The sequence below is a fragment of the Heterocephalus glaber genome, unplaced genomic scaffold (genome assembly GCF_053883595.1).
Source record: "Heterocephalus glaber isolate CG9 unplaced genomic scaffold, H.glaber_assembly_v1.0 deba00000738, whole genome shotgun sequence".
NCBI classification, from domain to species: domain Eukaryota; kingdom Metazoa; phylum Chordata; class Mammalia; order Rodentia; family Bathyergidae; genus Heterocephalus; species Heterocephalus glaber.
The window spans coordinates 1802850-1829757 of NW_028258161.1; the positions used below are offsets into that span (position 1 = coordinate 1802850).

General features: G+C 41.0%; 1 long non-coding RNA gene and 1 pseudogene across 1 annotated transcript; both read left to right on the plus strand.

Moving 5' to 3' along the window:
* Positions 1-11: 11 nt before the first annotated feature.
* On the plus strand, positions 12-26908 carry LOC147829114 (uncharacterized). The gene is made up of 4 exons (XR_015449475.1): positions 12-186; positions 14959-15095; positions 20585-20905; positions 21017-26908. It is a non-coding gene; the product is annotated as an uncharacterized LOC147829114 (long non-coding RNA).
* On the plus strand, positions 6483-6689 carry LOC147829115 (small nucleolar RNA U3; annotated as a pseudogene).

Consider the following 26908-nt stretch of genomic DNA (forward strand, 5'->3'; position numbering starts at 1 on the left):
CTTCAGTCTCGCGGGCCGAAAGGCTGGCGCGCTGGCTGAGTCTCGCGAGAGTTGGACGCCTGTGGCGGCCGTCTTTGCCTCCAACAGCGTTTACTGGTGCGTGGCCGGCGCCTGGCTTTTTCTGAACCAGAATCCCGTTTCTTGTACTCTTTTGGGCTCAACCGCAGGACTACCGCTGTTCCTGAGGTATTAGATACTTTGGCCTAGTGTCGCGGTGTAGTAGACTGACTTCCGGAAATGCGTACGGGACCCCCGGGGTTTAGGCACCAGAATGCGAGGTTGAATTAGTCGAGCGTCTCTGGTCACACCGAAAGAGGGCAACTTGTACGTACGGTGTGTTCAGGACTTTCGTAGAGCTATGTTCAGAATGTTGCGGTGACGCGGTCGACGGGAGGTGGAAAGAATTGAAGCCGTGATTCGCCAGTGCTTTTGGACACAGCGAAGGACTTTTAGACAAGGTGGGAAGACACGGATGCCTGGAAATACGTGATGTGTAAAAGTAGCGAGAGGCGTGACTAGAGAAGGAGTCACAAACGCAAATGTCGTCTGTCAGGGAAGAATATAGATTACTTTATGCCACCTGGGCCTAGGAGGATGGTGGGAGGAGCCAGGCGTGGTGGTGCTCGCCTTTAATCCCAGCACCCAGGAGGCTGAGGCAGGAAGAGGAGTTCGAGGCCAGGCTGCTTGGACTTCATTGAGACCCTTTCTCAAAAAAAAGTCTCAGCAGCCTGATTTCTTTTTGTTGCTGTTGTTTTGTTTTGTTTTTGAGACAGGGTCTCCTGTGTACCTCAGGCTGGCCTTGGACTCATGTAGCCCCAGCCTGGCTTCGAACTCGAAGCAGTCCTCCTATCTCAGCCTCCCGAGTGCAGAGATCACAGGCGTGCGCCACCATGCCCAGGTTATCAGCCTGATTTGGCCTTTGTTAGCTTTCATTTTTTTTCAAACTAATTGTGTGTGTATTGGATGAAAACGTGGAAACTGGCTGAGTTGTCTCCCCTTGTAATTTGAGCCCACTGGCTCTTTTAAACTCCATTACATTAAAAGGAAAGAAGGGAATGGAAACAAAGCTTTTGTAAACATGGAGGGGAAGAGGGATTGAAGAGAGGGGAGGGTAATGGGCGGGGAAGAAGCAAGATACATCATGTACAGGTACAAATTCCTTATGATGAATGTTATCATGTATATCTAAAATGTACCAATAAAATTTAAAAATTAACTCCATTGTATTTCATTTAGACAGTCATTAAACTTCTCTTGCCAGGAGCTGTAGTCAGCATTGTAGAGTCAAGAAGATGCTTTAAGATAACTGTACCTTACTTCCAATATTCCCCAGGGAAATTACACATCATAATAAGATAAAGTCTTGCTGGGGGGCTGGGGATTTAGCTCAGTAGTTCCACCGCCTGCCTCACAAGCGCAAGGACCCGATCGATCCCTGTACCAAAAAAAAATCTTGCTGGGTGTGGTTGGGCACACCTGTAATCCCAGCACACAGGACGCTGAAGCAGGAGGATCACTCTTGAGTTCCAGGCCAGCCCTGGCTACATAGTGAGACCCTTGTCTCAAAAGACCAGAAAAAAAAAAAAAGTCTTAGGAGAACAAGGTTCTTCTTGGAGGAGTTGAGAAGGTGTCAAGATCACATTTGGGCTGGAACTTGATTTGAGATTAGTAGATGAGTAGATTTTTGTTCAATCTTGTATAGATTTATAAGAGTGACCTTTGAAGTCAAGTCTGAGTTTAATTTCTGCCTCTGCCACTGAAAGAAAGCAGTCCTTGAAGATACTGTTTAACATTTTGAGCCTAAGTTTTGGTAAATGTTCACTATAGAACCAGACTGCTAGGATAATACTTTGCTAACAGTGATGTCATGACAGGTTTCTTGAAGAGCAATTTGAAGAGCAAATAACATGTTTTGCTAATTACCAGGAAGGGGGCCTGGGATTTAGCTCAGTGGTTCCAGCACCTGCCGTGCAAGAGCAAGGTCCCAAGTTAGATCCCCAGTACTAAAAACAAAAACATCTTTCCTGAGTACAGTGATGCACGCCTATAATCCATCCAAGGCCAGCCTGGGCAGTGTGGTGAGACCCTGTCTCAGAACAGTTACAGGGACTAGAGATGCAGATCAGAGGTAGAGCACCTGCCTAGCATGTGCAAGGCCATAGGTTCAATCCCTAGCACTGCCCAAAAGAGGGTGGGGTCAGGAATGTAGTTCAGTGGTAAGAGCACTTGCCTGGTCTGTGTGAGGTCCTAGGTTCAACCCTCAGTACTACAAAATTATAATATGTTAATGTGTTTTCTACTTTCTACCAGGTCTCCATCATGGTCTCAGTTTCTCAAAATTCTCTACTGCACCACCTTATATAAACCTCACCCCAGTTAGTCTCGCCCTCTCGCCATTGTTTGAGGTGTCCCTTCCTCAATAAAGCCCTGCCTCGGGTGCTCCTGTTTCGGCTTGCTTTCTTTCAAGAAGCATAAGACCTGTGCACTAAAAACTAAAAACAAAACACTGCTGAGAGAAATAAAAGAGACCTAAATAACAGAAGAAAAATTAATCTCCAATTTTTTTTTTTTTTTGTACTGGGGATCGAACTCAGGTCCTTGCACTTGTGCAGCAGGCAGCGAAACCACTGAGCTAAATCCCCAGCCCTGCCATATTTTAGATTTTAAAATTTTCCTCATGAAAACCACTCTTCCCAAGCTCACTGCCTCGCTCTAATCTTTAGACCACAGCAAAGCTTTTATTCTTAAGCCTTCCTTCTGCTGTTCTTGTGGGTGGGATTTACCCTACTGGGGCCCACATCTTCCTTAGTTTGTTTCCTTTATACTGTGGTACATCCTCAAGTAACGTCTTGTGAAAGTTGTATGTGAGTGGGTCAGGGATGTAGCTCAGTGGCACCGCGCCTGCCTGGCAAGGCCCTGAATTTGATCCCTGGTACTGCAAAAAATAAAAAAAAATTTAAAAAAAGAAAGTTGTATGTGAGCTAAACCCTCTGTTGTTAACATTATTAGTAGAACTAATGTTCTTTAAACAAACAGTCCTGGGCTAGACATTGTAAAAGATTATAAACAGAAGTATAAACTTCTGTTTATAATCAGATATGAAACTATGTGGAAATGAGGTTGCAATCTTAGCCCCACTACATACAAGCTATGTTACTCTTGCAAGTTAATTTCTCTGAGCCTCATTTTTTAAAAAATGCTAAAAATATCAACCCTCCAGAATTACTATGAGGTTTATGTAGGGTGATGTGCAAAGTTCTGAAATAAGACTGTTTGTCCTCAAATACGGCTGCAGTGATCAAGTAGAAATACAATTTTAGGCAGATTTGTTCACCACACTGTCTTGGTTTACTTGAAGGTAAAATGGTATAATAATGCCACTACCTACGTCCAAAGGATTTTATGTTTTAAAAGGATATAGGAATGGAAGCTGGGCATGGTGCTGCATGCCTGTAATCCCAGCACTCTGGAAGCCTGAGGCAGAAACAGTGCAAGTTTGAGCCAAGCTTGGACAGTTCAGCAATTTAGTGACTCTTGTTTGCAAATAAAAAAGGGGCTAGGGATGGAGCTCAGTGGGAAGACCCTGGGTTCCATCCTCAGTACCAAAAAAAAAAAGTTTAGAAAAATACAGGATCTATATTAAGGTTACAGCAAGTGTTAACTATTGGTACTGGTCTACTAAACCAGTATGCACACAATCCTTGAACTATTTCTCTTCTCTCAATAAGGAGCACCACTGTCTTCTAGTCTTTCAATCCTGAAATAAGAGCACTGTACTCAAACTCCCTCTTTATCCCACATGTCTATATACCAATGATAAATTCTTCCCTCACATTTTTTTCCACCTCTTTCAATTCCTTGTATTACACTTAATTCAGGTCACTATTGTCTGTATTTCTATGTAGTCTCCAGTTATATACCCAGTTCTTTCCTCTCCACCCATTTTCTCATGTAGACAATACAAATTTTTGTGAAACACAAAGATAACTATATAAAGAGAATTGAGAGGAAGAAATTAAGGGTAACACCCAGGTGTTTTTCTTTTATTTTTAAATTTTGAGATAAGTTCTCTTTAAGTTGTGCAGGTTGGCCTTAAATGTATGATCTTTTTTTTTTTTTTTTTTGGCACCGGGGAACAAACTCAGGTCCTTGCACTTGCGCAGCAGGCAGCGAAACCACTGAGCTAAATCCCGGGCCCCAATGTATGACCTTTGTACCTCAGCTCCCATAGTGATTACAGGTGTGTACCACCACACCTGCTTTTCTTTGTGTTCAACCACTAAATATATTTACACCAAAGGAAACAAGAAAGGAATCAAGTTTTCAGGAATAGCTGGTTTCTTTTTTCCGACTAGGCTGGCATGACTAACCATAGACCTTCAGAAATTGTATTGCTTCAGAAACCTGAGCACTGGGAAGCTTGAGATCTTGTCCCACATGTAATCAACAAATGTTTAAAAACCTGAAGATTTGTTTGTTTTTGGAATATCTTTTTCTACTAATCTTTTCTGAGAGTTTTGTGTGTATGCGTCCTAAGTACATGTTTGATTTGTCTATGTCCTACCACAAATTGAGTTGAGAATGAGAAAGCGATAGGACATGGGAGCTGGTGGATCACCGATACAACGAAGATGCCTGAAGAGGACATACACGTGTACAGTAGGAACAGGATTGACGGGTAAGGTGAATCCAGGGTATAACTAAGAAGTCCATGGTTGAATATCAGGAGACCCATAACTCTAACACTAAATGCAAAACATTTTTTGTGCCTGTTTTCCTTATTTGAGTATTCATTGGTTCATCCAACTTACAAAGGAGCCTGGCGTGGTGACACATTCCTGTAGTCTCAGCAGTAGAGGAGGCTGAAGTGGAAGAATTATGAGTTTGAGGCCAGCCTGTGCTATATAGTGAGTTCCAAACCAGCCTCCTAGACTACACAGCAAGACCCTGACTCAAAAAAATGGCAGAGGATTTTTAAACAAGCCATTTGTGTTGTATATTATCAGAAAAACAACAAACCTAAGCTTGATTTTTGTAGCCAGTTTTCAAAAATTGTTCTACTATAGCGCTCAGGAGAGGAAGAGAGGGAATGAGAACCTAAGATCTGGAGAAAGGGCCTGAAGCTTTATATTTATCCTCCCATCATCTGCAAATCTTACATTAAGGGGCTTATATTAATGGTATCAGCCTCATTCATGATCAAGGGATGGTACTCAAGACCAATCCATTCCATTGGAAAACTAAAACTTAGGCTACAAGTTGGAAAGGAAGAGGTAAAATTATTTTTGCAGACAGGCTGATCTTATACATAGAAAACCCTAAAGGTTCCACCCCCTCAAAAAAAATTTTAAACACAAGCCTGACATGGTGGCACATCCCTGTAAGGCTGGGTACTCAGGAGGCTGAGGCAGGGGGATCACAAGTTTGTGATCAGCTGGACCACTTAGCAAGACTGTCTCAAAAAATTTTTAAAGGGCTGGGAAAGTAGCAGTCTGTGACTGTCCTAGATTCTGTCCCCAGGACTGAAAATAAAAACCCAACAAAGTTAGTGGCTACAAACCAATACACAAAGATTAGTTGTGTGTTAATGATGACATTTTAAGTGTCACAATAGCATCAAAAATAAAACATAAAATTAATTACCATATAGAGGCACCATGTTGAGTATTAGAAGTAGATATTTAAGAACCACTTTCACCTCCTAGGAGTCACAGACTCAGGAAGTACAGAGCCAGGCACAGAGGTGCACACCTGTACTTTTAGCACTTGGGAGGCTGAACTACCTAGTGAGCCCATGTCTCAAAAAACCAAAGAGAAAAAAAAAACTATAAGGCTGTGCAGTGTGATTGTGACATAGCTGTACAAAGGATTAAGTAACTCTACTTGTGTCAGGAACAGATGCTAAACAATTCGTGGGTGTTAGGCCTTATAAAAGACCATTGCCTTATTATGTGCCTACAGGTGGATCCATATAAGTCCAGTTCTCATTAGCCAAGTTCTGATAGTTAAGAAATTGCAATAGCAAAAGTTGCCCTAACATCTGTTTGCCAATGAGCCAATCCTCCTCTCTCGCTTAACATTTCTGTCCCTATTCATCTCTGAAAATTTATTCCAAACTCTTTGCAAAGTTGAATTGAAAATATATTGCAAAAGATGCAAAACTTTCAAGTAAAGTGTGGAAAACTGGGGAAGTGCTCAAATTACAAGCAAAACCATCAGCAAAAATAAGGATGTTGTGGAAGTAGATTAGCTCATAATTGAAGAAGAGAAAACCAATAATGGTACTAACATAAACTGACACTTCACAAGCAATGATTTGAAAAGAAAAGGATTCAACAGTAAAATATCTTTCATAAATGACATTTTGGGGACAAGATGTCAAACACGTCTTCTTTAACTCCAATTATGAAGATGCCATACAAGTAAAGATTTTACAGAAACCCAAACTTAACATAATGTCCTGTAAGAAATCTATGCATCAGAAGACTGTACTTTCAGGGCTCATTTCTATGGTTTGTTACTAGCGAAGTTTGCCTGAATGTGTGAGTACTAGAAACCATGAGAAGCAGTGACAGCATGCATTGCCTCCTGAGTCTGAAGTGGTTCTTGGTGTTGCTTCAGTGCAAATGCCTTTGATGATTGTTCTTTTCTTTTGGGAGAGTGAGAGAGAGAGAGAGATCACACTCTGATAATTATTTTTTTAAAAAGTAAAGGCATAGCAGTGCACTTTGGGAGGCTGAGGCAGGAGTATTGCAAGTTTTTTGTTTTTGGTGGTTTTTTGATACTGGGGATTGAACTCCAGTCCTTATGCTTGCGAAGCAGGTGGCAGAACCACTGAGCTAAATCCCCGGCCTGGAGGATTACAGGTTTGAGCCCAGCCTGGGCAACTTAGTGAGACCCTGTCTCAAAATAAATCATAGTGATGACAATGGGGGATGTAGCTCATTGTGAAGGCTCTGGGTTCAATCTCTAGTACAGCAAATAAATACTTGAATAGGAGGAACTGGTAGTCTAAATAAATAATGGACAAATGATGAAAAGATGTTCTGGGTGAGAATTTAGATGCATCCTTTTATTTCTCCCCCACTTTGGACCGGATGCATCATTACCTACACCTCTTCTGCTGTGGGAGAGGACACTCACAATGCCAGCATTAGGCTAGTGCCTGGGGAAAGTGAGGTGACATAGAGCCTGGAAGAGGTAGGGATAGATGCAGACAGATTAGTTGGCTCCAGCCTTTTTAACTTACTCATTTAAAAAAATTCCTCCCCACTTCTCTTTACCTCAAGTAACTCCAAGAAGAACACAGCTTTTAGGAGAGAACAAAGAGAGGTTCAAGGTTCCATGTGGGACAGGGTTTCCTGATAGGACTTAAGTGAGAGTGACGGGTAGATAAGAGGAGATGGTCGGGTCCAGATAAGGCTTTCTATACAGAGTAAAATCATATGCACTGTACAGTAAAGACAGCAGTCTGCATCTTACTGGAGAGAATCAATAAACCAAGCAGAAGAAGAATTTTTAAAATTTTATTAGTCCATGTTTGCAGTACATATGATGACATTCATTGTGGGGAATTGATACATGTACATAGGATCTCAATTCTTTTTTTTTTTTTTTGTACCGGGGATCAAACTCGGGACCTTGCACTTGTAAGGCAGGCAGTGGAACCATTGAGCTAAACCCCCGGCCCCATAGCATCTCAATTCTTTTTCCCCTTCCCCTCCATCTCCTTTAAAAAAAATTTTTGTCATCAGATTTATTTATTATAAAAATCTTTTTTTTTTTGATACTAGTGATCAAACTCAGGATCTTGCACTTGTGAGGCAGGTGGCGGAACCACTGAGCTAAACCCCCAGCCCGATGTATTTAACTCTTTTAGGAAGATACCTAGAAGGGGTCAAATGGAATTTCTGTTTAGGCTTTTGAGGGATCTCCATACTGATTTCCATAGTAGTTGTACTAGTTTATGCTCCCATCAACAGTGAGGCAGTGTTCCTCTCCCCCGCTCCCTGGCCCACAGCTTCTCCAGCCTTTGTTATTATTTGATTTCTTGAAGATAGCCATTCTCTCTGGAGTGAGATGGAATCTCAATGTTGTTTTAATTTGCATTTCTTGAATGGCTAGAGATGTGGAACATTTTTTCATGTATTTATAGGCCATTTGTGCTTACTCATCTGAGAAGTGTCTATTCAGGTCCCCATTTCTTGGACTGGTTCTAAAAACCTGGGGGAGGAGCAATTTTACTTTTTCATTTGAGACAGGGTCTTACTCTGTGCTCAGGCTGGGTCTTCAACTCACTATATGCCCCAGACCGGCCTTAAACTCATGGTGATTTGCCTATTCTAGCTACCCATGTGCTGAGAATACAGGTGTGCGCCACCACACCCAGTGGAGTTCATTATATGTTCTAGATAGTAATCCTTTGTCTGAAGAGTAGCTGCAAAACTTTTTGCCCATTCTGTAGATTGTCTCTTCACTCTGTTGGTTTCCTCTGCTGTGCAAAGCTTTTTAATTTGATAGGATCCCATGTGTTGATTCTTGGTATTATTTCTTGTGCAACCAGGGTTTGTCCAGAAAGTCTTTCCCTACATCTGTGTTGACCTAAATAATTAGTAAATCCAAGGAACAAATGATTTAGCCTGGAAATACAGTCTAGAACTCTCCAAGAATACAACTTTAAGAAGGTTTAAAGAAATCTTTCAGAGAGGGAACATATAAGAGGAAAACAAATGAAGACAGGAAATGATAATGGTGAAATCCATATAATATGTATCCAAGCAAAAAAAATAAATGAATACAAGGAAGGGAGGAAAATCTGGAGAAATGAAAAGATTCTAAAACTGATTAAAAGATAAAAGCCATTGGGTTAAAAGTTCACACAATGCCAATAAGGCAGTGAAGAAAAATTCTCCACTTATACAAATAAGAGCGAAAAATTTCCAATATTTTTGCAAGAATGCTCAAACAGAAGTTGAGAGAACAGTACAGTAAGCATCTGTATGTCACTTACGTTCAACAGTTATTACCATGTTTTGAATGTCTGCTTTTTCTCCCTTTTTAGAATCATTTAAAAATAAATCGTAATAGGGGCCAGAGATTTAGCTCCGTGGCGCCACACCTGCCTTGCAAGCATGAGGTCCTGAGTTCGATCCCTGGTACCAGAAAGTAAATAAATAAAATAAATTGTAATAGCTAAATCGATGCACCTTGAGACCATACTCTTAAATGAAATAAATTGGACACGTGTAAATATCACATTGTTTCTCTGATATGAGAAACTGAAAGTGTAAATGAGGACCAAAATGTCAAATAGATACTATGAAATATGAAGAAAATGTTCAGACAGGTAGGGGAACTAGAGAGGGGAACAGGGGAAAGGAAGGGAGGAAAAGGAAAAAATGAGAAAAGAAGGGAAAAGTGGAAACAAAGCTTTGTAAATGACTACAAGGGTTGAAGAGAGGAGAGGAGAATGGGAAAAATAAGAACAAAGATATACCACGTACAGGTACAAATTCCCTATGATGAATGTGATCATAATATATACCTAAAATACACCAATAAACTTAATTGATTAAATAAATAAATAAATTGTAGGTATCAGACTTTACCCTAGATACTACAGTATGCACTTTCTAAGAATAAGGACATCCTCTTATCTAATTGTAATGGTATCATAAATAAGAAATTAGTAATTCTCTAAGCATCTAATTTTCAGTCTATATTTAAATTCCCTCAAAATGCAAAAGTTTTTCATAACTGGTAAATATGAATTAAGTGACACATGCCTATAATTTCAGCACTTTTGAGGGTGAGGGAGGAAAATAATGAGTTCAAGGCCAGCCTGGAATACATAGCAAAACAAAATGAAGTTTCTCCCATTGCATTTTGTTATCTTTTTAAACTTTTATAATCTAGAACAAATCCCCACATTTTCTTTGTAACACTGACTTTTTGAAGAGGCTACAACCATTTTCTTTTATATATTTATTTATTTATTTATTTTTGGTACTGGGGATCAAACTCAGGACCTTGCACTTGCAAGGCAGGTGGAGGAACCACTGAGCTAAATCCCCGGCCCTATGACCATTTTCTTAATGGATGTCTCAAATTCTGAATTAATCTAATTATCCCTTCATTAACTAATATGTATAGCCTCTATGTTTTCTGAAAGCTAGATGTTAGATCTACTGGTGAATAAATTCAGAAGAAAATGAGCTTGCAAGAATTCTTTTTTTGACAATGGGGATCGAACTTGGGACCTTGTGCTTGCGAGGCAGGCAGCGGAACCACTGAGGTAAATCCCCAGCCCAAGAATTCTTTATAGCTAATGATGTAAGACACCTAATGTCAGGGTCAGTGATGCTAAATTCAAGCTCTTAGTGAATACCATAGATTATTCAATAATCCCATGTTTATTTTATTTTATTTTTGGTTTTTTGAGGCAAGATCTTGCTAGATAGTTCAGGCTGGCCTTGAACTCAGCAATCCTCTTGCCTTAGCTTCCGAAGTGCTGGAATTACAGGGATGCACCACCATGCCCAGCTGCTGTAGTTTCTTTAGGAGAACAATTACATTTAACTGCATATTTATTATGTCTAATGTATCAACTTTCCTGTTGCTGAGACAAAATACCAAATACCCACAACTTAAAAGAGAAGAGTTGGCTTTGTTGTTGTTGTTTTTTCTTGTGGTACCAGGCATTGAACTCAGGACCTTGCACTTTCGAGGCAGGCAAGGTGCCACTGAGTTAAATCCTCAGCACTGAGAAGGGGTTTAATTTGATCCATGGTCTCAGAGGATTTAGTCCATGATTGGCAGACCCTAAAACAGCAGCATCATGGCAAAAGCATGTGACAGAGCAACACTTAATTCATGGAAACCAGGAAGTGGAGCACAGAACACTGCCACCTGTAAGGTCTTGCTGGTTGTAGTCCTCATGGCCTCTCTCTTCTGCCTACAGCTTTCCTCTGCAGACATTCCATGTTTCTGGCATCTGCAACTTCCTGGGGTCTCCACTATATAATGGCTTCATTCACACAGCTTTGTACACTGACCTTTTGGGCTCCTTGGCCAGCCTCCCAGGCCTTCCTTTGAAATATGGGTGGAAACTTCCCTGTACCTACAACTGTTGCATTCTGCATGCCAGTAAAACCCACATCACATGGATGATGCCAAGGTCTGCTGTCAGGGGGAACAGTAGCAAAGACCCATTGGACCACAGTGCCCTTTGATTGCCTGAATGGCTTAGAACAGTGAAGTGAATCCAGGGAACCAGTCCCCTAGGAGGCTGTTCTTGGGGAGAGGTACCAAGGACTCCGTTCTCAGATGAAAGGTTTAAAGGGCTAGGGATTTAGCTGTTCAGCAGTGCCGTGCCCGCTCACAAGCACAAGGTCCTAAGTTTAATCCCCGGTACCACAAAAAATAACAACAACAAAAATACAATCAAATGAAGGGTTTACACTTTTGTTCCCTTTTAGGCCTGTGATGGGTAGGGTTTTGCTGATTTTTGAGATGCTTTCAAGGCATCTATCTGTCTTAGTTACTTTTCTCATTGCTGAGACAAAATACCTGACACACAAAGTGAAAAGAGAAAAAATTTATTTGGCTCACAGTTTGAAGAGGTTTCAGTTCATAATGGGCTGGCTCCAAGGCAAGGTGAGATGGCAGACAGGCATTGCAGGGGAGAAACAGTTCATGGCAGACAGAAGGCAGCAAGGCAGCAAGCAGAAAATGACAAGCAGCAACCCTCTTTTTGTCCCTTATTTCTTATCCAGGCCACCCACCCTTAGGGTGGATAGAACTCACACCCAGAGTAAGGCAGCCTTAATCTTAGCATTACATCATGAGTCAATCCCAGCATCACATTCTTGATTCCAGCAGCCACCCGAGATGTGGCCATCTCCAAAAAGCCCCACCTCTGACCAAATGAGGCTTTGGGGGCACATCTAGACACAAGCCATAACAGCCTCTTTCTTCTTGTCTCTGTGCAAAGTAATTGGTTAATTTTTAATGACACTAATGTCTTCAACAGCCACACTGCCTTTGGCCCCAACTTGCACATGGTTCCTTTTGGACCAAAATTAAAATTTTTTTAAATTTTCAGCTCTGACTTTTGCTGCCAATTTTCACTATAAGTCTCAGAAAAAGCAGTTAACAGTACCCATGTCACAGCCTGATGTTGGTCTGCCTTTGAATTTCCTTCACTAGATAAATTAGTCCACCGTCCTTAGTCCCTGGCAAAGTCTCAAAACATGGGCAAAATGTAGACAAATTTCTTTCTTTTTTTTTTGGTTTGGCTTTTGGTTTTTTTGAGTCAGGGTCCACTTTGTAGTGTGGGCTGGCCTTGAGCTCACTGTGTAGTCCAGGCTGGCCTGCTGGAATTATAGGCATGCATCACCATGCCCAGCTAGACAAATTTATTTTTTTTTTTTTCTGGTACCAGAGATCGAACTCGGGTCCTTGTGCTTGCAAGGCAAGCGACAGAATCACTGAGCTAAATCCCCGGCCCACAAGTTTCTTGACAGAGTGTAACACACATGGCCCCTAGTATTGCCAATGAAGTCCTATTCCCAACTGAAACTTCCTGAGCCTGGCCTTTACTATCTGTATTTGTATCAGGATGTAGTCTTCTGAATTCTGACTAGAATCACTCATCAAGCATAACTTACGGCATTCTTGGGTTTCTCTGACTCGAATCCCCAAACTTTCTCAGATTCCTCCCTCAAACTAGTTCCAAAGGCTTGTAAACCACATAACAGTTATAGTCACAGCTGCACCCCCATTCTGATGTCAATTTTCTGTACTAGTCAGCTTTCCACACAGTATCTAACACCCATAATTTAAAGGAGAGATTTGATTTGGCTCATGGTTTCAGGAGATTCATTCCATGGTCAGCTGGCTTCAAGGCAGAAACAAAATAGTGGAAGGGTATGATTGGGCAAAGATGCTTAGTTCATGCCTTGCTTAGGAAGCAAAGCAGGGGAACTGTGCCAGAATGTAGGGGCCAGAGGCCAGATATAGACCCTAAGGTCATGCCTCCAGAACCCACCCAGACACATTCTGAAGTGTGCTCCATCAATCCCTGAGGAGGATCTCAAAGCCAATCAAGCTGATGCTCCACCCCAACTAACCACCACATCTGGGATTTTCATGCCTTCGTGTAAATTCAAGTTTCCATTAATGTTATTTTCTCTAAGTGACAAAGTCTGGGGTTTGTCTGGAAATATCTTTACTTGCCTTAATTTCAAAGGATATTTTTATCACACAAAGATTTCAGGTAGGTTTTTTCAGACCTGCTATCTTCTGACTTGTCTAAGTGCATTTAACAAGAAAATTGTTGTCATCTAAATGCGTTTATATGTGAATAATGTGCTGTTTTCCTCTTTTGACTGCTTGATCTTTTTATTAGTGGTTTTCTACAATACGGTTATTATTTTCTGTGATGTGTTTTCTTTTTACAGTTATTATGCTTAAAGTTAGTTAACATTCTTGGATCAAAGAAGATAGTTAAAAACAGTATTACATAGCATTATAATTATTCCATATGGTCAAGAAGTTTGAGGAAAGACTGAACATGGTAAGCAGAGACATGGAAGATATAGAGTCCAAATTCAACTCCTACAGATGAAAACTACAATATCTTAGAAGAAAAATACACTAGATAGAAAGAACAGCATATTAGCAAATTTGAAAATAAACAAAAAAAGAAAGCAAAGCAATAGAAGTCCCCCAAAAGGATACACAGAGAGAAGAAAGGTAATTTGCCACAGAATTTCTTTATTTTCTGAGAAAAGGTAAAATCACCACACATAGTGGCACATACCTGTAATCCCAGGAGCCTGGGGCAGAAAGATCGTAAGTTCAAGGCTAACCTGGGCAACTTAGCCAGACCTTGTCTCAAAATAGAAATAAATGAATAAATAAAGCTAGAAAAAGGGCCAGGGATTTAGCTCAATGGTGCTGCTGTCTGCCTTGAAAGCGCAAGGTCCTGAGTTCAATCCCCTTTACAAAAAGAGAGAGAGAGAGAGAGAGAGAGAGAGAAAAGAAAGGAAAGAAAGAAAGACAAACAGACAGACATGTAGCTCAGTGGAGGAGCTTCTCTGGACTCAATCCCCAACAGCAGAAGAAGAGAGAGAGAGAGAGAGAGAGAGAGAGAGGATTATTAAATAAAAATGAGATGAGCCCAATGTGATAAAAGATGTGAGGGAGATTTAAAAAAAGATTCCAAAAGGGAAATGGGATAGGAATTCAACAAAGAAATAAACAAAAAGTTTGGCAAAGACCACACTGGCTTTGTATAATGTGGTTTGCGTTATAGATTCATTCTCTCATCAGCCGTGCTAGAAACACCAGAATAATTTTCAAGATCGTTCCCCTTTATCCTATAGACCATGTCAAATTAGTTCCATGAATTACTTCCTGGTTTCTTGCATTCATCTTTATGTTCAGTAATGACATCCCAGTTCCAGCCCTAATTTCTGTATGCCTGCCTTCAATAACAACGTGCTAATCTGCCATCCATCCTGACTTGTACTGCCAAATTAACTTTCCTAAGGCATCACTTTGATCAAAACATTTTTTTTTGCTCTAAAATCTTCAAAGGCAGACCTCCCACTGTTTTATGAATAAAGTTTGGACTTGTTCTCACCTGCAATTCAGTGTCCTATTTTTCCAGCTAAGTGTTCTATTTATAATAAATTGTGTTACTTCCAACTAACTTTCTGCCTCTTACTTTAGTAACTAACAAATATTTACAGAGAGCTCACTATGTGGAAGCATTAGTTTAGTGCCAAAGGTGTTATTCTCTAACATTTTACAGATGCAGATCAAAATCATAGGGACCTATATAGTCTATTTTCTGAACTTTCGACAATGACTGTCAGATCTCAGGTAGACCATGGTACAGACACTTTAGGAGTTTTCACCTAAAATGGCCAATTGTCTTCTCTCCATCTTCAGAATCCTTGGAAGAAATGATTTACACGAGGCTCAAGAGAGAATACTGAGAAGAGGCCATAGGAAAATGATGGAATGGTATTGAAGGGATGACAAAAGTCTGGGAAGTTCTGAGAAGACCAATTTTCCTCTGAAAAAGAGTAAGTGATCTGTATCACACTAATCGAAAGCTAAAATTCCGCGTGCTGGGTGGAATGCTTTTGCAAGCAGAACATCCATTGCATCCCTCTCACATATATTTTTTATTACCCATGATGTGTAAGATGTGTAAGTCAATTCAAGGCTCAGCTAAAGTCAGGGGCTTGAAGCTACGGACATTCAACAGTATTGCTTATGGTATTTATGTTCCCCTGTGGATAAAATCAATGTCTTTCTGGCCACACAAGGTGAAGGGTAAAAGTCTAAACAGTGAGGAAAAGTGGATTATTGACAGCAGCATATCATGGGACTACTGAGTAAGCATGACAGTGTGTATTTGTAATGGGCGAAGTCACCTCAGATTTGAGGCTTCTAGTAAGTCTGCCCAGGGAGTCATACCTGAGGGGAAAAAATAAAAAAGACTGTGAATCTGTTTAGGCATTTAAGTATTTACCAAGCTGGGCATGGTGGCAGACTTCCAGTACTCTGCAAGGCTGAGACAGGATGAGCACAAATTCAAGCTAAACCTGGGAAACTGCAACTGAGGGAGACTCCATTTTACAGTAAAAATTTTTAAGAAGGGTTGGAGATGCAGCTCACTGCGAAAGCCCTGTGTTCAACTCTTAGTACTACAAAAGGAGGAGGAGGAGAAGGAAGAGGAGGAGGAGGAGGAAGAGGAGGAGGAGGAGGAGGAGGAGGAGGAGGAGGAGGAGGTGGAGGAGGAGGAGGAGGAGTATTCCAAGGTCCCTTCTAACATCATAAAAGATTAATGATAAGCAGTTTTTATATGAATTTCCTCTCCTCATAAGAGAAGGCTTCCCATCCACTCTATGGAGGATTCTCGACACATCAGGTTAAAATGCACAGGAAAATTTAGTATGAAATTAATGAAACCTCCTTCTAGTTAAGTATTCACTTTGTACATAGTTTTGACTCACAATTATGTATTCTGTTCTTTACAGAGAACCATGTATGGTTCATGCCACATAAGACCTAAAAGTGACTCTGGCAAAAAAAAGTTTAGAATTATTGATGTATTCTTCATGGATTCTTCCTATTCAGCTCACTTCATTTAATCCTAAAAACTACTATTTCATCTTTCAAAATGCTCGTGGGTTTTTTTCTTTCTTCTCAATTTCTGCAGATACTGTTTGTTTGGGTCAGGACTTCCTCCCCAAGAACCGCATAATGGTGACAGCCGAACAGCCCTCCTGACTGCAGTCTCTCTCCCAAATGAATCTATCCTATGTCGGGCTACCAGAATAATTCTTTTTAAAGAAATGCTGTTATTTTGCACAGTTCACATCAATTTCAGGATATTTCAGTGACTTTCCACTATCCCTGATCTGCTAAAATCAGGATGCTTCAATACATAAGCAAAAGAAGTAATCAGTCAGAGGGTACTTGAAGCCATACGAGAAATGTGGCATATTTTTCCAGATTATCAATTTTACTTGATGGTGACTAATTTAAAACATTGCTCCCCTTCCCTCTACTCACCCCTTATTCAAAGCACACAGATATAAAGTTAACTATATAAGGAAAATATTCTGAGCTTGAATGCACAAATTCTTGGTTTGTGTGTTCAAAGTGTGTGTGTGGGGTGTTTACTCGGGTCCTTGTGCTTGTGCAGCAGACGGTGAAACCACTGAGCTAAATAAATCCCCAGCCCTTGTGTGGGGTGTTTTGAGGGGCATTAGTGACAATGTGTCTTTTACTGTAATATTTTTAAATTTAAACATTCATCATAATTTTCAAACATCCCACATATGTAATCCTTAAGGATTGAATCTTTGCACTCAGTACTGTATTTCTAAGATTAATCCATATTGTGCCATATAATTACAACACATTCACTGAGAGTACTCAATGGATATATCATAGTTTACATGTTCCCTTGCCTATTAATGGGCATTTGGATTGTTTTTAAGTTTTGTAAATTGTATTAATCACCTTCCTAGTTGATAAACAAAATGCTTGAGGGCAGGGGATTTAGCTCAGTGTTTTCGCCACCTGCTGCGCAAGCGCAAGGACCCAAGTTTGATCCCCGGTACAAAAAAAAAAAAAAAATGCTTGATAGTCACAACTTAAGGAGAGGTTAATTTGGGCTCATGGTTGCAGAGGGTTCAATCCATGATGTAAGGCAGAAATGGCATGGTGGAAGGGCATGGTGGCAAAAAACCTATTCATCTCATGGAAGCCAGGAAGCAGAGTGGAGTAACAGCACCACAGAGAAAGGGACTAGGGACCAGATATAGTACCCAAGGTCAGGCCTCCACAACCCACCCAGACCACCCAAGAGTCTGTTTTACTAATCCCTAGCAAGCTGTCAAAACAGTCAAGTTGACATATTAGCTTAACTGTCATAATAATATAAAAAGTACTCACATGAATGCTCTTGTATGCAAGCCCTGGAAGTTCCTTTGGGTTATATACTTGGGAGCAAAAGAGCAGGTCCAAGGACATGCACGTATTTAGCATACAGAATAACACTATTTCACACTCCTACTATGAATGATTAAGAGATTCTTTTGATCTGAAAATCCTCTAGATATTGTCCAAGTTTATTTTTTTATCTTTAATTTTTGAATGCTGGAGATCAAACTCAAAGTCTTGCCTAAATTTTTTAATTGTGGCAATATGATATACATAACATTAAATTTATTATTTTAACAATTTTTAAAAATTTTGGCTGTTAGGGATCAAACCCAGGGCCTTGTCCATGCTAGGCAAGTAAGTATTATACAACTGAACTATAATTCCAGCCTTGTCTTTTGGTATTGAGGATTGAACTTAAGAGTATTCTACCACTGAACTGCATCTTAACCCCTTTTTTTTGTGTACTGGGGATCCAACTCAGGACTTTGCCCTTACGAGGCAGGCACGGTGCGACTGAGCTAAATCCCTGGCCCAACCTTTTTATTTTTTATTTTGAGACATGGTCCGGCTAAATTGCCTAGGCGGGTCTTGAACTTTGTAGATATCTATCACAGTGTACTAAGTGCATTCTTCATCTTTCTAAACTGAAATTCTGTATCCCTTAAACAAAAGTATTTCCCCCTTCCCTGAGCACTTAGCAACTACCCTTCCACTCTTTGTCTCTATGGATATGAGTATTCTAGATATCTTTAAAAAAAATTATAATATTTGCCCTTCTGCAACTGGCTTGTTTCAATTAGCATAGTATCCTCGAGTTTCAGCCATGCAGTATCACGGGCCAGACTTTCCTATTTTTTAAGGCTGAATAATATTCCGTGACACATATATGCCACATTTTGTTTATCCAAGGGAGGGAGGGAGAGATAGCTTCCCTTTATTTTTCTTGTTACAGTTATGTATCTAAGAATATCTACTCAACTTTTTTTTAAAGTAATTTATTCTAGGCCCTGAAACAATTTTTTATGTGCTCTTAATTTAAAAAAACTTTTACCGGGCTGGGGATTTAGCTCAGTGGTTCTGGCGCCTGCCTCAAGAGTGCAATGTCCCGCGTTCGACCCCCAATACCAAAAAAACCAGTAACAAAAAACCCTTTTACCAGGTATGGCGACCTGTCCTGTAACTCCAGATATTTGGGTGCCTGAGGCAGGGAGATCACAAGTTTGAGACCAGCTGGGCAGCTAAAGTTCAAAATAAAAAATAATAAAACCTGGGGATGTAGCTTAGTGGTAGAGCCCTTGCCTAGAATGTGTGAGGCCCTGGGTTCAGTTCCCAGTACTGCAAGAAAAAATTTAATGGGCCAAATAACTCTGTACTGATATGGAATATCTTCCAAGATACAGCGGATTTTCAAGTGTAGAACAGTCTGTAGGACATGCTACTACTTTTTCTTCCCTATAGGCTCAGGCTAATTCCCTTCCTTGAACACAACTTTTTTTCTTTTTGGTACCAGAACCTGCACACTGAGTTACATCCCCAGTCCTTTTACTATTACTTACTTTAAGACAGGATCTCATTAAGTTGCTGAATTGCCTGGGCTGGGTTTGAACCTGTAATCCTCCAGTCTCTCTTCCCCTCAGAGTGCTGCAGTTACAGCTGTGTACCACCATGCCTGGCCATGAGCACTACATATATATATTTTGTTGTTGTTGTTTGTTTGTTTGTTTTCTCGGTACCAGGGATCGAACTCAGGCCTTTGTGCTTGCAAGGCAGATGCGGCACCACTGAGCTACATCCCTGGGCCCACTAATTTTTTTAACTGGGAAAGAATACACATACAAACCAGGCATGGTGGGGCATGCCTATAATCCCAGCATTTGGGAGGCTGAGGGAAGTGGATCTTTGCAAGTTTGAGGCCAGCCTGGGTTATATAGAGTTCACAGCCAGCTTGAGCTATATAGCGAGACCCTGTCTCAAATTACCAAAAAAAAAAAAAAAGGAAAACAAAACTGCACGCACCTATTTGTGCTTGTATGGGTGTGTAATGTATGCACAGACTGTGTTAACGATATGTGGAAAACCATTATGAGTGACTATTTTGGGGGAGAGTCATGTGGAAGGACATGGAAAGGGTTTACTTTTTTACCATATACTCTTCAGTACTATTTCGTTTTACTTCATACAGATATCACCTATCCTACACACACACACACACACACACACACACACACACGTAATTTTATCTTACTTTTTTTTTTTACCATTTATAAAACTTAAAGTAACTGGTAAGCAGAAGGACTGGAATAATGTTGGAAGATAAATAATTTCAGGCCACAGAAGTACTTAAATATGGATCCAGTACATGTCTGTATAGAAGAATGTAAAACTGAGAGTCCAAAACTGTTTTTCTGGGCTGAGGATGTAGCTCGGTGGCACCACACCTGCGTGGCAAGTTCAAGGTCCTGAGTTTGATCCCTGGTTACACACATACACACACACACACACACACAAACTGTTTTACCTGGGGCTCAGGGCTGTAGCTAAATGGTAGACCACTTGCCTAGCATGCATGAATGAGGCCCTGGGTTTGATCCTTTAGCACTGAAAAAAATTTGCTTTGGTTTTCATCTACATAAAGGCTGATGTACCACACATTTCAATTTGGCCTAAGGGTTACAGAGAAACAAAGAGTGGATTAGATTGAAGCTACACTTTTGGTTTTTCTAAATGACTTCCACACTCTTCCTCATATAGTTTGGTTTTTCTGTTTTAACTTTGTATCTCTGGCCATTTCAGATTTTTCTTTCACTTTCCATTCCATCCCAGGTCTTGCTATTAATTGGGGGTGGGGGCGGGGGGAGCTCTGGGAATTGAACCCAGGATCTTCACATTGTACGTCCTCAGCCCTCTTTTGTGTTGAGACAAGGGCTCAGTAAGTCACTATGTTTGTTGCCCAGGCTGGTCACAAATTTGCCATTTTCCTGCCTCAGCCTCCCAAAATGTTGGTATCACAGGAATGCACCACCATGCCTGTAACCTTTATATATATAACCTAAAAATATGCTGAAATATCTCAAATTTTAAAAACTGTATATAATTTAAGATTTCTTCCTAGAAGCATAATGGACCTTGCCAGTGTCCTGCCTACCTCTGGGTCCGACTATGTGTTTACACCAACTTCCAGCCACCTGAGGACTCCTGCTGACAGGAGCCTCTTCCTCTTGAGTGAAGCCATCCAGAAATGCAGCCTGTCAGGGGCAGCTCTGAACCAAGACTGAGGGAGCTGGACTATAAGAATCCCAACTCCTCCCCAAGTGAGGTGACTCTGAGCTACAAGTCTCTGCTGACTCCCACAGCTCCACTTAGCCACAGTGACAGCTGGCTTCATAACCTGGAGGCCATCCCTTCCTTGTTTCACTTTCCCACCCTCTTACAGGTATTTTCTGGAATCACCTCTCAAACCATTTGCAGTCAAATGTCTGTCTCATTGCAGGAGAATCCAGACGATGACTGATGGTTAATCTTGACTGTCAACTTCTTTTTGCAGAGAGACACCTAGCAATATGAGGGCGTTGCCAGGGTGATAACCTCCATGAAGGGGTCATCCATTGATGAGTTCCAAGCTGAGTGGGCTATGAGGGATGAAGCCTGGTGGAGGGACTGGATCAGGACTGTATGACCTCAGGACTATATCTGCCCCTGGCTCCCTCCTCTGCTGCTCTTGACCTCTCTGCTTCCTGACTGCCATGAGGTATACAGGTTTCCTTGCCACAGATCTAAAGCAATGGAGCCAGTAAACCATGGACTGACACCTCCGAAACAGTGAGCCAAAATAAAGCTTTCAATCCCAGCAGCTTGGGAGGCTAAGGCAGGAGGATCACTGGGAGTTTGAGGCCAGCCTGGGCTACATAGTGAGTTCAAGACCCGCCTGAACTACATAGTGAGACCTGTCTCAAGAAAAAGAAAAATAAATGGAATGCGGGATATAGTTCAGTGTGAAGGGCTTGGGTTCAATCCCTAACCCATACCACACACACACACACACACACACACACACACACACACACACTTTTCCTCTTTTCAGTTGTGTATGTCAGATATTTTGTCCTACCAACAGAATGGTTACTAATACAAAGACATAAGGACCTAAAAATGGTCAGATATTACAGAATCTCAGATGTTTTTAGGGGTATATGATATCAGAATTGGAGGAGGCCTTAAAGATTGTTTATTAAAATTAAACAAGTTGTTCAAAAAGGGCTATTTGTGAACTGGTTTGGGGGGATGGGGTCTCACTATGTAGCCCAGGCTGTCCTTGAACTTGCAGTGGTCCTCCTGCCTCAGCCTCCTGAGTGCTGGGATTATAGGCATGTACCACCATACCTGGCCCATAAACTGAATTTTTATAAGTAGATGCTTATTTCTAGTGTACTTACATTAATAATATTAAACATAACATTTTGTTATAATCCACTGATTAAAAATTTGTACAAGGGCTGGGGATGTAGCTGAGTGGTGCCGCCCTTGGCTGGCAGGTATAAGGTCCTGAATATGATTCCCCCATACCAAATTAAAAAGAAAAAAGAAAAAATTTGTGTGGGTGTGAGACCCTCATAAGCAAAATGCTCTGTTAGGCTCTAGGATGGATATAAAAATTAATCAGTTAGTTCATCTCTTGTCCCAAGGCATTCACAGACTTCTGGTGGGAAAAAACAAAATCCTGCAAGACAGAATACTCAGAGGTTCAAACAAGATGTTGTAGGAGTTCCAAGGAGGAACAAGTCTGTGCAGTTTGGGAAAATCTATGCAGGAGGTAGCATAGAAATGTTTAATTTCCGGCTGGGGATGTAGCTCAGTGGCGCTGCACCTGCCTGGCAAGTGCAAGATCCTGAGTTTGATTCCTGATACCAGGAAAGAAAAAATTCAAAAAAAATTTAATTTCAATAAGTTATGAAGAAGAACAAGACCTTGTGACAAAGGGAGCAGAATGAGAGCAGATGCAGGAAATCATGATTAGGAAATGTGGCGTTGCCCCATTGGCTGGAGCGTTGCTATGTAGTATAAGGATGAAGCCAAAGAGCCAACCAGAAAGACTGAGTACCAGCCTGAGGAGTTGAGTCTTAGAGCTGAGGTGTAGTTCAGTGGTAGATGATATGCTTAGTGTGTGCAAATCTCTTAAATTCAATCTCCTCCCCCCCACACACAGGGAGTTTGGTTTTAATTTGCTAGATTTTGAAGACCATCAGAGCTTATTTTAATTTGGGTCTGGGAATCTAGGGGCCTCTTGTATGCTCTACCACTGAGCTACATTTTGAACCTTAGAACTCACTTTGAAAGGAGATATTAGCCAGGCATGGTGCCGCACACTGGTAATCCCAGCACTTGAGATGCTCAGGCAGGAGGATACCCACAAGTTCAAGTCCAGCCTGGACTACAAGGAGACCCTGTCTCAAAAAACAAAAACAAAACAAAACCAGTTGGGGTGGAGTACACCTGTAATCCCAGCACTTGGGAGGCTGAGGCAGGAGGATCATTGTGAGTTAGAGGCTTGCCTGGGCTACATAGTGAGTTCAAGGACAGCCTGAGCTGCACAGAGAGACCTTGTCTCAAAAAAAATAAAAATAAAAATAAAGGAGGAAGAGGAGGGCCAAGAGGGATTGACTAGAGTGTCCAGTGGATTAAAAGAGGGAAAAATCTTGTAGAGACTAGTTAGTATAGAGATTAGTTAGAAGCTTTGAAAATTGTATAAGAAAAACTAGGCCAGTCTATGGAAAACTTGAAATTCTCTACTCTCTCTTAAGTAACTGAATACTCCTTAATTTGAGTGGATATCTGCTCATCTTCTATGTAATTATGAATTTTAGGATCAAGTTTGCTTAAAGGAAAGCACTGAAAAGTAGCAGGGACTAATAGTGAATCTTTACAGGCAAGATGAAAGACCATAGGTGCTCACATACTGCTGGTATGTGATGGGAGCCTGGGAGCCTAAATTGCTTTAAAGGGTTTTTTTTTGTTTTGAGAAAGGATCTTACTATGAAGTCCAGGCTGGCCTTGAACTTGCTAGGGTTATAGGTGGGTGGGCTCTGCCACATCTGGCTGCAACAGGGTCTCATGAAGTTGCCAAGCTGATCTCAAACTTACAATTCTCCTGCCTCAGCCTTCCAGGGGGCTAGGACTCCATGCATGCACCAACATGCCTGGTTGCTGGTGAACTTCTGTAAGAGGTGGACCCTGGGCAAGGGGAGTCCACTCTCAGAAGGGATTAATACTGTTCTCACGGAGTGACTTAGGTGTGAATTAGGTGAGGCAACAGCAGGTTACTATAAAGCAAGGCCACCCTGTGCACTTAGCCCCTTCTCCATTCAGCCTCTTCCCTTTCCACCTCTGAATGCAGCCAGAGGGCCCTCAACAGGACCCCATCTCATGCTATTTGGACTCTCCAGCCATCAGAATCATGAGTAAAATAAACTTCTTTGTTTGTTGTTGTTGTTGTTGTTGTTGTTTTTGAGACAGGATCTCACAGTGTAATTCAGGCTGGCCCTGAACTTGTGGCAATCCTTCTGCCTCAGCCTCCCAAGTGCTGGGATTATAAGCCTTCACCACCATGCTTGAGACTTCTTTTCTTTATTAAATATCTAGCCCCAGGTATTTTGTTATAGCAACATGAAGTGGACCAACACATTTATCAAAACTCCAAAGACATTTTTTTTTTTTGGTACCAGGGACCGAACTTGGGACCTTGCACTTGCAAGGCAGGCGGCCAAAGACATTTTTAAAAAATTCATTCTACAATTCATATAAAATCTCAGAGGAATTGGAATAACCAAAACAACTCAAAAAGATGATCAAATTAAAAAAAAAAAATCAAAGTCATGGGATTCACACTTCTTGAAGTCAAAATATATTTCAAAGGTACTGTAATCAAAACAGTGTAGCACTGACCAAAAGACAAATCGATCAATGGACTAAAACACAGTACCCATAAATAAACTCTCCCAATATGGTCAAATGATCTGCAGCAAGAATGTCAAGGCCATAGTCTCTGCAACAGCAGTGTTGGGAAAACTGGATATCCACGTGCAAAAGAACAAGGTTGTACTTTTTTTTTTTGGTACTGGAGATTGAACTCAGGACCTTGTGCTTGCAAGGCAGGCGGTGGTGCCACTGAGGTAAATCCCCGGCCCAAGCTGGAACTTTTATATCATACACAAAAATGAACTCAAAACAGATTGCCGACCTAAATAAATGTAAGACTTAAAACAAATTCATTTGTCCTAGTTACTTTCTCATTTCTGGGACAAAATATCTGATACCCACAATTTGATGGAGGAAAAGTTTATTTTGGCTCACAGTTTGTGGAAGTTTCAGTCCATAGTTGGCTGGCTCCAAGGTAGGGCAACATGGCAAAGGGACACAGCAGAGGAATAACAGTCCAAGGCAGGGCATACAGGAGGCAGCAAATCTTCCTTCTTTCCCTTTTCACTCGATCCAGGCTACAAGCATAGTGGTTGGTGCCATCCATATACAGGGTGGGGGTTCCCTTTTCAGCAGTCCCGTCACTCAGAATGTTGCTAAACCAATTAGTGGACTGATCCAGTTATCACACACACAATCCAGTATCACACACCCATGATCTAGCCACTTCCCCAAGCCCCACCTATGAGCTCATGAGGCTTTAGGGGAACATGTAGATATAAGCTATAACAACACTAGGGGAAGAAAATATAGGAGAAAAGTATCACGACATTCAATTTAGCAATGATTTCTTCGATATGACACCAGAAGTACAGGCAACAAAAGCACAAATAGAATTACATCTGACTTTAAAACTTTTGTTTGTTCAAAGGATACAACAGAGTGAAATGGCAACCTACAGAATGAGAGAGAATCTTGACAAATCATGTACATAATAAAGGGTTATCTTTCTCAATATGGAAAGAACTACAATTTAGAAACAAAAAATTAGCCCCATTAAGAATTTGGAACTGGGTGTGGTATGCATGCCTGTAATCCAAGCACCTGGGAGGCTGAAGCAGGAGGATAGCCAGACCACTGGGTGTTTGAGACCTGCTTGACATAGTGAGTTCAAGGTCAGCTTGAACTACATAGTGTGAGATCCTGTCTCAAAAAACAGAAAACAAAATGAAACAAAAAAAGAATTTAGCAGGGCTGGGGTGTACGTCAGCAGTAGAGCACTTTGCCTCACCTTGATCCCCAGCACTACACAAAAATGAATAAATGAAATACATAAAAAATTGGCAAAGGAAGTGGATGGACATTTCTCCAAAGTTGATATGCAAGTGACCAATAAGAGTATGGAAAGGGCCAAGGGGGGTGGCACATCTACATATGTATAATCCCAGCTACTCAGGAGGCTGAGGCAGGAAGATCACAAATTCAAAACCAATCTGGCCAATTTACTGAGATCCTGTCTCAAAATAAAAAAGGACAGGCCGGGCATTTATTCAGTGGTTCCTCTGCCTGCCTCACAAGTGCAAGGTCCCAAGTTTGATCCCCGGTACTCCAAAAAAATAAAAATAAAAAGGACTTGGATCATAGCTCAGTGGTAGGGCAGTTGCCTAACATACACAAGGGTCAATACCCAGCACCCAAAAAAAAGTACTGTATGACTCTGAGCCTACTTACATGAGGTATCTAATGTTAACAGAGACAGAAAGTAGAATGGTGGTTACCAGGGGTGACAGGAAAGGGGAGAAGGGAGTTGTTTAATGGGTATAGAATGTGTTTTGTAAAACGGAAAAGTTCTGGGGATCTACTTCACAACAGCATAAAAATACTTGACGATTAAAATGGTTAAGTTGGTTGAATGTTCCAGTTTCGTTTGTTTCTTCTTTGTAAGAGAGAATCTTTTTTGTCTCTGAGTAACTACTTCAAAGATAATGATGTAGTATATTAACTATTGTTAAATCTCTTACTATTTTGTTATGAAATTTTATTTTATTCAAAGAAAAACACTAGCTTGGGCAACATAGTGAGACTTGTCTTTAAAAAAAAAAAGGCACTGGGGATGTAGCTCAATGTGAAGGTCCTGGATTTACCCGGTACCACAAATACAATAAAATAAAAGCACATAACTAAAAATAGATGAAATTTAAAAGTAATAGAGGGGCTATGGATATAGCTCAGTGCAAGGGCCTTCTAACACACACACATACACACACACACACACACACACACAAAGGTTAAGTTGATAAACTTCCGTTATGTTTTTTTATCACTATTAAAAAGAAAAAAAATAACATATATGTAAAGTTTATTCCTGGGCTCTTAAAAAACAAATCTTGGGCAGGGGATTTAGCTCAGTGGTTCCACTGCCTGCCTCACAAGCACAAGGTCCTGAGTTCGATCCCCAGTACCAAAACAAAAAACAAATCTCACTGGGCCTGGTGATGCACTTGTAATCATGGTTCTTGGGAGG